This window comes from Podarcis melisellensis (assembly GCF_964234715.1).
Source record: "Podarcis melisellensis genome assembly, chromosome: 6".
NCBI lineage: Eukaryota > Metazoa > Chordata > Lepidosauria > Squamata > Lacertidae > Podarcis > Podarcis melisellensis.
Genome location: NC_138538.1, coordinates 80,312,898 through 80,328,458, shown reverse-complemented (window position 1 = coordinate 80,328,458; position 15,561 = coordinate 80,312,898). Strand labels below are relative to the sequence as shown.

Genomic DNA, 15,561 nt, shown 5'->3' with positions numbered 1-15,561 from the left:
CATTTGTAACTATTTTAAGACTGTTCTGCAATGTTTTGTAACTTATTCCTGTGGTGGAGAGCAAATTCATTTCTACTCTGCACATGGTCCAGATTTGCAACAACTCTAACAGTGTGGACTGGGGAGAGTTATGCGGTCCAAGAAGAGGGGCCTGGAGGACCATATTTGGCCCACAGACCAGAGCTTCCACACACCCTACTATACCAAGTTAACTGGAAGTAAGTCTCAATGAACTCACTGGGACATTTCTGAGTACCCTAGTAGCATTTTAAAGGCTCAGTTTTATTTAGAACCAACACGGCTTTTCATATGTTTATTAAAATAGTTTGGTTAATTCCCAAGTTCAGGAAGGCTCAGTGCCAACAGCCTGCCATTGATTTTGAGCATGTTTTCAAGTAAAAGCTTATACTGTGGGAGGTGGCGGGGTAGGGGGAGCACTATGCACCTTTGAAGTTTTCCCTGATAACATGCATTGTGAACATATGTTTAAAAGAGGTAATAAAAGTGTGTCCTTACTTTGGCCTTTTAATTAACCAGTAATAGGAAGGCTTCACTGTTTTACAAGGCAGTAACATGGCTCTCCAGTGCATTATACTACTAGACGGCATTCTGACAACCAGTCTCTCTCCTGTCCCATCCCACCAACCGCTGAAAGGAAAAGGTGCTTCTAGTTTGCTTTTCAAAGTCAGTCTGTATGCCAAAATGAAGACTGGGGGGGCGGGGAAAGAGATGGGTGCCCAAAGGAAACAAAGCGAGACAAATGTTTGCAATTAGAAATTATGAGGCTTGTAAGGCTTAATTTGTTCCTGTAAAAAGGCAGTTGCCTTTTCACCAACACACAGCCTTATAATGAGGAAAGTATGGAAACATGTCCTAAGCTGCCTGCTTTTTGGAGAGCATCAGCTCAGTTGGCAGTGGCTGGGGATCCCTCACTGCAATGTGGAGCGTCAGTGGTAATTTCCGGCTGTTGCTTGTTGAAGCAGGACTGGACTGGAATAGGGTGGGGGGAGGGAGGGAGGGAGGGAGAGGGAGAGAATATAAGCAGCAAGTACAGTGAATACCATGGGATTTGGGTGGCGCTGTGGGTTAAACCACAGAGCCTAGGACTTGCCGATCAGAAGGTCGGTGGTTCGAATCCCCACAATGGGGTGAGCTCCTGTTGCTTGGTCCCGGCTCCTGCCAACCTAGCAGTTTGAAAGCACGTCAAAGTGCAAGTAGATAAATAGGTACCGCTCCAGAGGGAAGGTAAATGGCATTTCCGTGCGCTGCTATGGTTCGCCAGAAGTGGCTTAGTCATGCTGGCCACATGACCCGGAAGCTGTACGCCGGCTCCCTCGGCCAATAAAGTGAGATGAGCGCCGCAACCCCAGAGTCAGCCACGACTGGACCTAATGGTCAGGGGTCCCTTTATCTTTACCTTTACAGTGAATACCAGCCAGTCCTTTGCTTCCACCTCCAGAAATGGCTTCAGAAGGTGGTAAAGTTAGGCTTCAAGATCAGCAAAGGGTTCATTGTCCTGACAGCATATGCTCACACTGCCCCTGTTTATCAGGATAGTTATTTTCTAGCACCTACCTCTGGCTAATCACAGTCCTTACTTTGTGCTTTGAGAATGGCTTGTTAAACATTTGTTAATGTGAGTCGCCTGAGGTGTCATTTTCCAGGGTCTCTAGAAACAGCAGCTTGCACTCTGCATTGTGACTTAGTTTTCATGTGCATCCATTGATGGGCCCCAACTCTGTAGTTGTTTTGATGAGAAGCATTTGAGCTTCACCAATAATTGGATGTTTGTGTGTTTTTAACATGCCAATGTGTAATTTTTTAATTATTGTGTTTGTGCTCTGTTTGTGAATCACTTTGGGACATTTTGCAGTGGGAAGCAATACATTTAATAAACCCAAACCAACCTCCTCCAACTTTTCATCCTGAGTTTTTGTTAGACTACAGCTCTCATTATCCCTGACCATTGGTCATGCTGACTTGGGGATATGTGGGTTGTAGTTCAACAATATCTGAGGACCTCAGTTTGTGGAATACTGATCTATATGAAAAGACATTTGCTGGAGGACAGTTTATTGGACATGAAATTCATACAGCACAACATGGGAAGAATAAAACCTTCAGCAATGCTTAAGAGTTGTGAGGCAATTGAAAGCCAAGACAATAAAAACAAAACATATGCCCTGATCTTACAGTGCAATCCTATACATTTAACTCAGTGTGGCTTGCTCCCAGGTAACTGGATACAGGATTGCAGCCCTAACTAAGCACACCTATTTAAAAGTAAGTTACATAGATTTTGGTAGTGCTTGTATCCCAAAAGTCTACAGTATTTTAAACTGCACTCATGCCACCCATTTCAAAGGAATGATTCCAATTGATTCCAGCCAATGTGGAATGCTGGCAACTCCCATTTTGTGCACATTCAATGCATGTGTGACTGCATACACAAATGTCATAATTGGCACTGGAAGAGGACAGAACGGGACAGGCGTACCCATGTGATGACGTGGAACGTAACCCTCACGTAAGTGGGGAGAGGGGGTTTGCCTGTACTGGTTAGACTGTCAGACTAGGCCATGGGAGACCAGGGCTCAAATCCTATCTTTGCCATGAAATTCATTGGGTGACTTGGGCCAGTCACTGCCTCTCAGCATAACTATCTCACATGGTTGTTGTGAGAATTAAATGAGGAGGCAGACAACCATCTGTATGCCAAATGGAGCTCCTTGGAGGAAAAGATGGGACTTAAATGGAATTAAAAATAAATTCCCACTGAGAACAAAGTAACTTTATGGAACAGAATGGAGCTTATTTTGTAGCAAATGTGCTCTTTCTGCTTTAGCCCACTATTTTTCTAAATCTTTGGTACCCAGGTTACAAAATGAGGTTTAGAGGTGAGGTTTAGCAAAAAGCCATCTCTTGGCCCTTGTCTTGAGAGAGGCCACATTGCTCTGCCCAACCCCAACTTAATTTTACAGAAATTGCTCCAGGCTGTGAACAGTACACAAGCTAATCAAAGCCCACAGAAGTGAGCTGCCTTCTGGCATGAAATTAGGAAACATTTTCAGACACCCATTTCATTTTTTAAAAAGGAAAAAAAAGGTAATCACTATTGTTGTTACCATTTTCAGTGGAAAATGTGTTGTGCGAAGCCCATGAGAAGATTGCCTTTGGGTTTGGGCTTGCTACATGCAAAGTAACTTCACTGAAGTGAGTCATCCATTGAATTATTCCAGTCAAGCAGAATAAATAAAAGGTGCTTTCAGGGAACTGATTTATGCTTAGAAGTAGCAGAAGCTGAAGCTGCAAAGGGGTGATTGCATCTCATAGTAGGGCAAGTTTGAGCTCTCTGTGAAGGCCTCTTAAAAAAACAACAACTAGTAAATACAGCTTGCCTTGCTCAAGCAGCCGCCGCCTTCTTTTTTTGTCCTGCAAGTCTTTTCTTCCCCAGCCAGGCGGGTTGTTACAGTGGACAAGGGGGGAAGTTGCATGTGCCTGTGGCATTTTGGGATTGAATCAGACATAGGCAAACTCAGCCCTCCAGATGTTTTGAGACTACAATTCCCATCATCCCTGACCACTGGTCCTGCTAGCTAGGGATGATGGGAGCTGTAGTCCCAAAGCATCTGGAGGTCCGAGTTTGCCTATGCCAGGATTAAATGAATGTTTGATTGTTGGTGCTTTAAATCGCTTCTCTATGAATCCCAGGACTGAAGTGTGTGAAGAGGGAATGGAACTCCCTCAGGCCATCATTTTCTCCCTTGTGGGTCTTGGGGTGCTTCCAGACACCTGCTGTTTTGCAGGTGGGTTTCAGTGCTAATTCAGGTTGCACAACTGAAGTGGATATGGAACACCTGTGTTTCAAACCTGCTCCCATTAAAAAATGGATGTTTTGCAGTTAAGGAAAGTGACAACAAAGTATGGGATGACAACTGCTTGACATGACATTGCATAACCTCCTCACCAACAAACCAGGACGGATGCTCAATGAACAGCCAGTGTCATATAAACTGCCTGTGAAATTTGTCCAAACAAATCAGAATGGACCCTCAACAGACAGGTCATCTGGCAGCAACCTTGGACAATATATCCATCAAATTATGGATTTCTATTTCTATCATGGCAAAACAGAATATTAACACAATGCCGTATTTCTTAGAAACAGCTCAACAGAAATCAAGCTGCATCCATGAAAAATGAATCCACCAATGCATGTCTGTAAACAGTGTTTTAGATGTGTCATTTATATGATTGGCAGTGGAAATCAGAACTCGACTTGATTTCCAGTACGACTTGAGGTGCCAGTAGAGAAAGGGCGCTAAGATGGAACTCCCTAGCCTAGATGGAACGTGGAAGAAGATCTGTATCACTGATTGTAAAGGGCAGAAGGCAGCAGATGATTTAATATTGGAGAAGGCACTTTATGTTCCACTTGCACTTCTTCAGGGCAAGAGGAACTTCTGCCAGCATGTCACCACTGGTATTTGCTAGCCATTTGAAAATGAGAATTTGGCAAACCATTTTTTTCCAGGGGGATAAAGAGTCTGCAGACAAGACTTGAGAAACAGTCAAAGTTGTAGGTCATTTTGTTCCATGGGTTGTGGATATATAATTGTTTGCTGCTAGGCAATTAGGATTTCAGCACAGAACGAGAAATCTGGTTTTCATAGCTGAAAGACAAATGACAAGGGCCAAGCTGATTTGCTGCTAGTTGAATTCTTGCAAAGAACCCTGGAACGGTGGATAATAACCTAATCCATCGGCACCGCTTCTTGCATGCCTATTTAGGATCACTCAACACAGATTAATTATGCCTTAACTATTTAAACATCCTGGTTATGTATTCTCCTGTTGTAAATACAACATACAGCAGTTGAGTACAGGGAGTGCGGGAAGAAAGGAGGTGAAACAGGACAGAAGTTAGCTCATCCCTGTTCCAGGTACCAGTTTTTAGGCTGAGTGGTTTGCACAAGTCCTTTCCCCAACAAAGCATCTGTGCCAGTGGTGGCTAGTGCCCATTGTTGCTGATAGGGAGAAGGCAGTGAGAGCAACAGTAAGTAAGTGGAGCTAGAGGCGGAGTCAAGTAATTCTAGCTTTGCCCCCATCCATTTCCCTGCAGAGCTCTACAAGGGCAACATTGAGACTAAGGAAGAAGCTGACAGCCAGGGCGACCTCCTGGGCTTGCAAGTAAGGAGGTAAGGAGGCGGAGGATCGCTGAGGACCGAATGAAGTTAGCAGAGCACTTTGCCCTAATGGACCAGCCTCCACTGAACCGTGCTAAAACCCAATAATACCATGCTAGGAGAGCTTTGAGAAAATAGCCTCAAAAACTACTTCCTCCTCAGAACATAACTTGATTTTGCTTCCTCAAAGCCAGAAGTTATAGGAGATTCCTATCCATCCCAAGCCATTTATTTCCTGTATTTTGAATATGCAAGAAATATGGAACCCGGAAATAATTATTAGAAAGAAGTTACATTTTGCAACATTTGGCCTAGTATACAGATTTGTTAGAGTCTATGTATTATAGTTTTTGAAGGTGTTCAATCTTTGAACTTCGAAAGATTGTGGCAAATTTCATAATTAGCATATAATTGTGTTACATCTCTTCTAAGTTGAATAATTATTTTAATGACTGAAGTTAACAGTATGCCACCTAATTTCTCAGTATGATTGCAAATAAGTACTGTTAAACTCCATGCCATATCCTATATTTTAAATTTACGGGCGTGAATCTTAATTTTGCCTGTAGATCTTCTATGCTGCTTGTCAGAAGTGTACACTTCAGCGTCCTGTTCTCTTGATTGCTTAATTTTAACAGCTACATTATGACAGTCTCATTGTTCTTTACAGGGAATAAAATAATCACACATTTGGCTCATGATTTGAGTTGGCTTATTATGCACCACAAATAATCTTTTTTCTTTTTTTAAAAGAAATGTTTCTGAAAACACACAACATAATCACATTGAAATTGATGGACTTTTTTTTGCTGATTTTTAAGGAGGATATCAACCATTTATTTAACAGCTGGTGATAAACCTGAATGTTTATCACATGGTGACCACAGCATTAGGTGATGGGTTGGATGTGTGAAGGAGCCACCATAGACCCAACAACACCAGCAGTACTTTCCCAAAATCTCACACCATCTCTGGCACCGCCTGTATTAGACTGAGAAATGGTTTTCTTTTTTCCTTCTGAAAATGTTGCTTCTTTTGCCCTTACTACTTCTTAAAGTCCACATTGGGCCTCAACCAGAATGCACTTTCCTCTCGCAATCACTTTGTGTGTTACTTTTTGAAAGATATGAATGCATTTAGAGAAGTGACATCTAAGACTGCAGTTACACCAAAGTGTATAATGGAAGGCAGGGATAGGGAACCTTTGGCGGTCCAGATGTTCTTAGAATCCAGCTTCCATCAGCCCTAGCCGGCATGGTCAATGATCAGTGATGATGGGAGCTGGTCCAACAACACAAGAGGATCCAATTCATCTCATGCCTGATCTAAGGACTGTTTTATATATGCATATTTATTGTTTATAATTTAATGGTTTGGCATCAAGTGAAACTAGTATGTAGGAACAAGTCAAGAAATAGAAGGAAACCATTGTTAGAGGATAGCTTCAAAGTGTACAGGAATAAACCGAGGCCTGTGTTTCCTATGCTTGGTTCCTATGCACCTGTAAGGTTTTCTCCATTTTGGTGGAAGTCATTGCAGAACAGACACTAACAACTGTCTCTTTTTTTATTTTTTTTAAAATAATTTTTATTAAGGTTTTCCAAATTAAAACAAATAAAATCCAATTCATAAACTTTTTCCAATATCTAGGACTTCCCCTCCCCACCCCCTCTTGTGTTCCAAATCTTCCAAAAAAGCAATAATATTCAACAAATTCTTATTCCCAAAATACACCCATCATCAATAACTCAATTTATCCAAATTTCCATCCCCTAAGGTCGACCTATTCCCTTCCACGAGTTCCCCCCTTTCAAATATAATACAGATGAAAATAGAATAAAAACAAACAATAATTTTACAACCTTTGGATTCCAAATTTCCCTCCCCTCTTTCCCTGTTGCGTTCCTCCTATCCCTCCACTTCTAATGTCTTCCTGATGAACCCACATTTCACTAAACCCACATCCCTCTGGTTCTTTACCGGTCTTTTTTTTAAATTACAGATGTCCAATCATAGAAGGAGTCTATCAAAGGGGGCCCATTTCTTCTATCCAGATTTTTATATCCAGGAGTATAAACTCCAATTTTATATCCATAAGCTTGTCAAATCTGGATATCCCTAATGTTCCCACTCCAGTTCTGTCCAGTTCTTGTTGTTTCCTTGTTCTTGTCAATCACTCTCCTCCTTTTTACTTCCCTGTTCCCTCACAGAAATGTTCTTTTTCCAAAGGCTTCTAGTGTCTCTACAGAGGCTTGTTATTCAGGAGCAAAACATTACATCATGTTCCTTTCATTTTTCAACAGATTAATCCATTGTTTCCAGTAAAGTGTAGGCCTCTGTAGACAAAATAATGTTCCATTTCTGCAGTTTCCCAGGAGATTAAAAGTTCTATCCAACTGTTCAAGTTTCCCGTCGAAAACACATGCAATGTCCCTCAGCTCCTCTAGGTGGATTACAATAACAAAGTTCCCTTCCAGATCACATCCGCCAGTCCAAATAACTTATAAATCCTTATTTGAAACAATTTATCTCCAATTTATAACAAATGTAACCGGCAAAGTCCTCATAACAAAGTCTCAATTTCATTCTTCCGTTTTGACAGCTCTTTGACAGCTGTCAAAACCTCCGTTATTCTTCTCCAGGCATTTTCACGAATCGCTCCAGGGATTCCGGGGGGGTTGCTTTTTAATCCGAATTCCACTTTTCTCCTCCAGCTCAATCTTATAGATTTCCCTCGCGAAGTTGCTAGTTCGGCAAGATAAGGTTCCTCTCGATCTTAGTTATCCAGTCCTTTGTTTTGGCTCTTCTACAATTTGGGGGGGGGGGCTGACTTCCTTTTTTCCACCTCCCCCGTTCGCTCCAAATTCTAAAAATTTATCCCTCTTTTTAGTCCATATTCCAATTACTCACGGGTTCTTCTTTTGGGTCCAAATTTTCAATAGAAGAAGTCAGCGCTCTCCGCCGGATGGCATGCGGCTGCGCTCGGCAGGGATAGCAGAGGACTCAAAGCACCACGCTCCTCCCCGGCACCCGATCCGTAGCCTTTAAAAAGGCTCCTTCACGAATCGAGAGGGCGCTGACGGTGCCAGCCGAGTCTCCATGTCCACGGCCTCCGTGGCCGTGGTTTTTAAGGGTCCCCGCATCGCCGGTGCGGTAGGACCCAGCCCCTGCCGAGCAGGCTCCCTCCGGAGCTCGGAGGGAGCCCGCCATTCGGCGATGGCGCCGACCCGGAAGTCCGACACTAACAACTGTCTCACCTCACCTCACTTTATCGCCTCTGCTTACTTCAACATAATGCCTTTCAATGGACTGTGAACAATTCAGTGGCAATCCATCAATTGTGGAGTAATTAGATATCAAGTGATGCATATGACCCTATAAAATCAGAAGAAAAGGGATTAGAATATCAGGGTTTTGGTTTCCTGAGCTTCCATGTGTATATCTTTGCTCTGCAGTAGACCAAAACGGCAAAGAAAAGGATTCAATCTTAGAGCTCAGATCCTAGGTTTTCATATACAGTAGCTTCAGACATGAATGTAGGTGAAAAGTATGGGCTGCTACCTACATTACTTTATCTGGCATGGAGATTGATCCACCACACCGAAGGGAATTTTATTGCAAATTGCATATACTTCATGCTTATACAATAATGATTTTTTTTTGTACATGTTACAGGTTCATTTCTGTGCAAACACTTTGTGGGAACTGTGCCAACTGGTGATATGTCTGCGTCTCTTGCTAGTGATCCAGGTTAGTCTCCTCTGTAACTTTTCCATAGGAAATCTGTTTTTGAAATTGCAACTTTGTGTGAACAGACCTGCACTTGAGGGCTAATATCTGAATATGCATTACATAAATACACACTTTTCTTTATATCCCAGACAAGGGATATAATTTAATTCATGCAAATATGAATTCTGAGACCCACTCCCAAAGTAATATAAATGAAAGGAGGGTTTATTTCCTCTTTCTCCCTCCTGAACTCAAATACCCTAAAAGTTGTAAGGAGCTGAGAATGAAGTCTTATGTATTACATTAACCTGCAAAATAAAACCAAAAAATCCACATTGTGTGAATATACAGTATAAGTATCTAGTTCCTCTATGGAGCAATTTATCCCAACCTTATGGAGTATTTTTTAAATAAAGTTTTGCAATTCTAACATAGTATGTCAGACATGAAATAATCATTACGTATTTATTTTAGACACTGGTCTTTGCCAGATTTTTGGCCAGGAAGCTTTATCTTCAGATAAAGATTTTACTGGTATTGTTTATTATTTCAGTTCCTGCTCATGCTTTTCCTTCAGATTTTGCAGTTTTTAGGACACGTTCCAGCAAGGTGGGGGTGTGGAGTGTGGGACCAGAGAGGATCTGTCAAAAGGGAACATTCATATTTTAACGCAACATTAACATTTTGGTAATTAACATGGCAGTTAATGCTTTTAGCAGATGTAACAACATTAGACTTGTAAATTTTAATTAAAGTTAATGGTTCACGATAGCTGTAGGGATCAGGCATCCTCTCTGGATACTGGAAACATGTCTAATGTGATTAGAAATACTAATTGAAGAAAAAAGGGCTGCAAGAGTAATGACTGTTTTTCTTTATAATCTTGCTTCATCATTACAAACCTTCAGCAGTCTCTTAAAAAAAGCTTCAGTGGAGGTAAAGAAACAACCCCAGAGTCAAATATTCTCCTTGAAGATTTTTAAAAGGGGGTCAATGGAAAATCCAGAGAGTTATTGTGCACACAGAGCAATAAAATAAAGTAATGTATTAAAAAATTAATTTGTATAACCCTTTTCTTTGATTAACCTCACGAGATCAAAAACCCAAGAAATACTGTGAACATATCTGGTTACATTTCACACTTTTGTGTTTAATTAGGAAATAAGAATGTTAGTATTTCCCTCAGAGGCCCTAAATGGCCGATCACCAATCCAATGGTGGGCAATGTTTGTGGCCCAGCATGGGGCTCCCCATCCTACTGCAGCCATGCCCCTTCCTTCTTGGCCGTTGCCATGCCTCTTGGCCATTGCAATGGCTTCTGGGTTCCCGCCAAACCAAGAATTCAAATTCAGCCTATCCATGGCGGTTAGGAGGGCAGGGCATTCCCCACGATTCCTCTCCAGGGCAATCTACCTGCAAAGCAAGGTAAGTGAAAATGCTAATGTGGGAATAGTTTATACTCATGTCCACCTACAAACCATGAAATCTGATAATCTGGATGTGGCTTTGCATACCCAGTGCTGGACTCAGAAGTCTTATAAATTTTGGTCATAGAAGTGAACTGAGGGTACAAATGCTGTGAGAATTTAAAATTATTACCGTTATGGGGTATAACAGATTAAATGTGGAAAGCCATTTTTTTGTCATGACACTATACCATCTCTAATCTCATGGGCAAAACATGATTTTCGCATCTGTATTTCTAATTTCAACATTGGGAAGGGTTGTGTATGATTGGGAGAGTGTGTGCTTTGCATGCAACAGGTCCCAAGTTCAAATGGGGAATGGAGAGAGTCGAAACTGGCAGATTTGTTCATCCGTACACCTTTATGCATCTGCTTCTGCCATTCACGAAAAGCAGGCATGGAGAGTGAGAAAAAAAAAAGTAGAGGCCAAGAAGTAGGAAAGTGACAAGAGGAGAGGACTAACTAGATGGTTCACCCCTGGTGCTGTAGCATGAAGGTTGACATCCAACTGAAATTGGCAAGAGCTGCCTCTAAGTAAATGTGTCGAGAACTGCATTGAAGACAACAAGGAGGGAGCCAGTCTAGCTTTTCCAGAGAGGGAGTTCCAGAGTCTGGGAACAGCCACCAAGGAGGCCCTTTTCCGTGTCCCCATAAAGTGTGCCTTTGAGGGTAGCAGGACTGAAAAAGGGCTTCCCCATAAGATCTCAAAACCCAGGCAGGTTTATATGAGGGAATATAGTCTTTAAGACAGCTCAGATCTAAGCAACACAGGATAGTTCCAGAGCCAGAGTGATACAGAAAGAGTAAATGATATGTGGGGCATTATCCAAAATACATACTGTCATGGAACTCTTGATACACCAGCCAGACTTTCTCCTTCCCCAGGACTGCCAAATAAAAATGAAGTCACATGTACAAGCTCTCTCCAAGTTTTCCCTAGTTCTAGCTTGAAATTGGTTGAAATATACAGAACATTACTTCTGTGCACTTCAGGAGAAACCAATCTCTTTTCCAAATCACCTCTGGAATACATATTATAAGTGCTGTTTACCTGCCATGTGAAGGGGTAAAACAGCCACCATAGAAGGGGCTTTCCAAGCTCCAAGGTCCTAAAGGTCCAGTCGTGACCGACTCTGGGGTTGCGACACTCATCTCACTTTATTGGCCGAGGGAGCCAGCATACAGCTTCCGGGTCATGTGGCCAGCACACCGAAGCCGCTTCTAGCAAACCAGAGCAGCGCACGGAAATGTCGTTTACCTTCCCGCCACTTTGACGTGCTTTTGAACTGCTAAAGGTCCTAAAAACCAATGGTTAAATCAGTTCAGTAGGTGAACATCTTCTTTCATATAATAATTATTTTTCTGACAGGCAGGATTTTGGAAGGACAGGGATGCATGTTCCATCCACAACACTTGTTTCCTTCTTCTCCAGTGCTGCTAAACTTTTGGCAATGTTATCAATTTTATCCTTAACATTGACCTAATTAATAAGTCATACCTGGCTTTTGCTTTCTCTCTTTCCACTCCTTTTACAGACTCTAATGATATTTTCATAGTGATTTACACGTTCAAAGAACGGCAATGTCAAGAACTCAACTCATTAGCGACTCAGCCACAGGAATTTTAAAGAAATGAATTATGAACAAAACAAGTGGCATGTCTCAAATGCTCAAAGCAATGTGAACAGGGAAACATTTGTGAGTACTCTGCTGACTGAAATAATGTATGGGTGACAATTTTGGTGGGGAAAAATTATTTACCTGATCCTTGAAAATTGTGATCTGCTCACTGAGAGAACAGAGAACTTACAGAGAACTGAACCTGTGTTTAAAGGGGAGCAGAATCACAAAGAAAGAGGAATCACCAAGGGAAGCCTTGGTAGCCATATCCTATGGGATTACTCCAGCTATTATGGCATAAATCACCTGGATTGTATCAGTCTTGGTAAAGTGGCATCCGATTCTAGATAAATGCAGCAGAGTCGTCAGCTCTGACACTTCTGTATTTCTCCTTCTTGATACAAACAGAAAACCCACAGAGCTATTGCAGGGGATGTAAGTCTTGCAGCTGCAGTGCTTTCAAATTCTATCCCAATTCTCAAACCTTTATTGTCATCTAGACAATATTCCAGTAAAGTTCAGAACAATAAAATCACTCGGCAAAATCTGCATCTAGCGATTAAAATAATGTATAACATTCATTAATCCTCATTTTGTTGCAGAAACCTGGTTACTATCTCCATCCTATCCCCACCCTGAGCAAAAATAAGTAAGGCTACCTTACATTCATCTGAATGCCACTCCCTGTTAACAACCAACTGATTAATGAACTTAGATCAAATCGTCTGATACAAGGGGCAGTGCAAAAGAACATGCATGACTGATTCTACATGACTCTGTCTACAGGTGCATAGTCTCTCTGCAAGTGGTATTTTCTGGAATCTCCCCTGTAGCATTGCCAAAGGTAGCACATTCAGTCTTGCGAGCATGTATGACCTGTGTTGATTTGGGTTGGTCAAATGGGAGAGATAAGTTGCCATTGGCTGTCCACATTGCACCATCCCCAGACTTGCACAGATGCTATTTCTAGACTTGCCATACGTCAGGAAAATTCCTGACAGGTCCTGGTTTTCAGGTGTAAAAATGGCATCAGGGGGGGAACCCTAGCTATTTGGCTACTAAGTTATTGAAATTCATTGTCTAACAATCTGCATTTAATTATCTCAAATGCAGGATTTTGTGATAAGCAGTACAAGGAGTTTAGTGAGATACCTATATGTTTAATTTTGTTCACAATCCTTCTTAGCCATCCTGATTATTGATATTCAGCTAACATGGCCACAGCAAGACTATTAGGTTCTGATCTATAATGCAGATACAACCAAAACGTAAACATTCGCAGCCATACTTTTGTTACTAAAAGTCTTTGGTTTCTTTCTAGACATAGGGCAGCATAGCAGACACAATTTGGTACACCATCCCCCCCTCAAAGGAAAGCTTCAGTCTTTTAGTAGCCTGGTTGAAGGCATTTATCCTAACTGGCATACCATATAATAGTTGTGTGCTTAATCCAACATTGAACATCCAAATTCTATCCTTTACTTAAAAGGTGCACAGATCATGAATATATCACTGGAGATTTTGGAAACCGTGCTGATAGAGAAAGGAGTGTTGTCCTTATAGTAGAGAATTCTCCCTTCTGCCATGTATGAGGGCTTGAAAGGTCTTAAAAGTAGTTGCAAAGCCATGTGGTCAAAGCAACCACCACGTACATCAGCTGAGCTGAAAGACTCCACTCTCCATTTACTCTGGTTACTGTTTGTACTGGTTTCTTTATTTCAAAAACAAATTGAGATCAAGACCTTTGGAGGAACTTTGAGGTTCACTCAAATAAAACTTCTAGATTGTACAGAAGGCACTGTTTTCAGCCTGTCTCCTGGTGTGTTCCCCAACCTCTTGTTACACCATGCAGAATATGGTAGCTTTCACACAATAATTAAACTATGAGCAGTTAGAAAATGATGCTCTAAGACCCAACATGGGTTTCTCAAAAATAAGACATGCCGGTTGAATCTCGGTTCTTCTTCTTTTTTTCCATGTTACAAGCTTGGTGGGTCAGGAGAATGCTGTAGACATAGTGTATCTTGATTTCAGCAAGGCTTTTGACAAATTTCCCCATTAAATGCTTGCAGAAAAGCTGTGAGCTGGATGAGGTAACTGTTAGGTGGGTTGTAGTTGGATGACTGTCCAAAGCCAAAGAGTGCTCACTAATGGTTCCTTGTCATCCTGGAAAAAGTGGGAAGTGGGGTTCTGTCCTTGGCCCATTGTTTATAAACGACTTGGATGCAGGAATTTAGGGGATGCTCATCAAATTTGTAGATCACACCAAAGTGGGAGGGGTAGTTAATGCCGCAGAAGACAGAAGCACGATTCAGTATGATCTTAGCAGATTGGAAAAGTGGGCCCAAACTAACAAAATGAATTTCAGTAGGAACAAATGGAAGGATCTACACATAGGCAGAAAGAGCCAGCTGAACAAATATAAGATGGGGAAAACCTGGCTTGCCAGTAGTACGTGTGAAAAGGATCTTGGTGAGTTTGGCATGTTTAGCCTGGAAAAGAGGAGACTGAGAGGAGATATGATAGCTATCTTTCGATATCTAGGGGCTGTTACATGGAAGATGGAGCAAGCTTGTTTTCTCTTGCTTTAGAGGAGGGTAGTATCTGAACCAACGGATTCAAGTTACAGGAAAGGAGATTACCACTAAACATCAGGAACGTTCTGATGGTAAGAGCTGTTTCACAGTTGGACAGACTCCCTTGGAAGGCAGTGGACTCTCCTTCACTGGAGGTGTTTAAGCAGAGGTTTAATGGCCATCTGTCATACATGCTTTAGTTGAGATTCCTGCACTGCAGGGGGCTGAACTAGACAACCCTCAGGGTCCCTTCCAACTCTACAGTTTGGTGATTTTATTTGTAACTTTTTCAAAGCATTTATATCTTCAGCTGTAAAAGCTCCCAGAGTGGCTTAAAGGTAAAGGTACCCCTGCCCATACGGGCCAGCCATGTACGACTCTAGGGTTGTGCGCCAATCTCACTTAAGAGGCTGGGGGCCAGCGCTGTCCGGAGACACTTCCGGGTCACGTGGCCAGCGTGACGAAGCTGCTCTGGCGAGCCAGCAGCAGCGCAGCACATGGAAACACCATTTACCTTCCCACTATAAAGTGGTACCTATTTATCTACTTGCACTTAAGAGTGCTTTCAAACTGCTAAGTGGGCAGGAGCTGGGACCGAACAACGGGAGCTCACCCCGCCGCGGGGATTCGAACCGCCGACGATACGATCAGCAAGTCCTAGGCGCTGAGGTTTTACCCACAGCGTCCCCCGCGTCCCCAGAGTGGCTTACCACTCGATAAAAATAACATTTTGGGTGAAGGCTGCAGAACATATCCACACCATATATTTAAAGTGCTCTTAAAAGGTAAAGGTAAAGGGACCCCTGACCGTTAGGTTCAGTCACGGATGACTCTGGGATTGCGGCACTCATCTAGCTTTACTGGCCGAAGGAGCCGGCGTACAGCTTCTGGGTCATGTGGCCAGCATGACTAAGCCGCTTCTGGCCAAACAGAGCAGCACACAGAAATGCTGTTTACCTTCCCGCCGGAGCGGTACCTATTT

At 42.3% G+C, this 15,561-nt stretch overlaps 1 long non-coding RNA gene across 3 annotated transcripts in view; it reads right to left on the bottom strand.

The window, feature by feature from the left end:
• The window catches only part of LOC309371881, a 30,767-nt gene extending 17,566 nt beyond the window's left edge, over positions 1–13,201 (bottom strand). For all 3 annotated transcript variants that reach the window (XR_014169306.1, XR_014169307.1, XR_014169308.1), the window contains exons 1-2: positions 12,310–13,201; positions 8,449–8,561 (exon numbers count right to left, since the gene is read on the bottom strand). This is a non-coding gene — a long non-coding RNA (uncharacterized lncRNA). The remainder of the gene's footprint in view (positions 1–8,448; positions 8,562–12,309) is intronic.
• Between the last annotated feature and the right edge of the window lie 2,360 nt (positions 13,202–15,561).